We start from the raw sequence: 761 nt of genomic DNA on the forward strand, positions 1-761 counted from the left end.
ACTTGTCCATTAGGAATTCAGATCCTCCCTTGCGATCCATCTATGCCCCTAAGGTGATGCTCGCATGCATGCCCCTAACTCTCAATTTTATAGGTGATGGTGATACTCAAGGACTTCTCTACGATAATTTGTACGTTCATAATATATATTTAAAAATAAATGCTTTATGAGTTGCTTTTGACTTGCTTATAAATCGTAATAAATTTGTCATTAAAATTTGAATTACTTATGTATTTCCAAACTTGAATCTAGAACATTGCACGAATTTACATTCACAACATGTCATGAGTGAGTTTTACAATTAGAAAGGATCCATGTGCCGACTCTACTCTCAAGAATGGTTAAAGTGAACTCCATATAAATGACTCAATGAAGTCTTTCTTCATGGCAAAAGTCATCATTGCGTCTGTTTGTTGTTGATATTTATTGTGGTTCTCCCTTATTCCATGCTTCGGACAAACTAGAAGTCTTGTCTCATGGCAAAAGACATAATTGCTTGTATTTGCTGGCATTGGGCAACACTTCAATGTATGTAATCAGACTCGAGTATTTCCTCATAGTGATAAACGTAATTGTTGTTGTCCAAAAGGAAGATTTACCATGGTTGTTTCTTTTTCTAATGACATCCCAAGTAGAAAATCCAAAAGGAAAGGCCAACAAGGTACATCCTGTCGAAGGCACAACAAATTCATAGTGAGGCATAACAAGAAAGGTGTATGTAGGCTGTCTTCATTTTTCTTACCTTTGGCATCTTCACTCGT

Source organism: Azolla caroliniana, unplaced genomic scaffold (genome assembly GCF_043228905.1).
Source record: "Azolla caroliniana isolate FFs.n. ecotype wild unplaced genomic scaffold, voAzoCaro1.0.p SCAF_3, whole genome shotgun sequence".
Taxonomy (NCBI): Eukaryota; Viridiplantae; Streptophyta; class Polypodiopsida; order Salviniales; family Salviniaceae; genus Azolla; species Azolla caroliniana.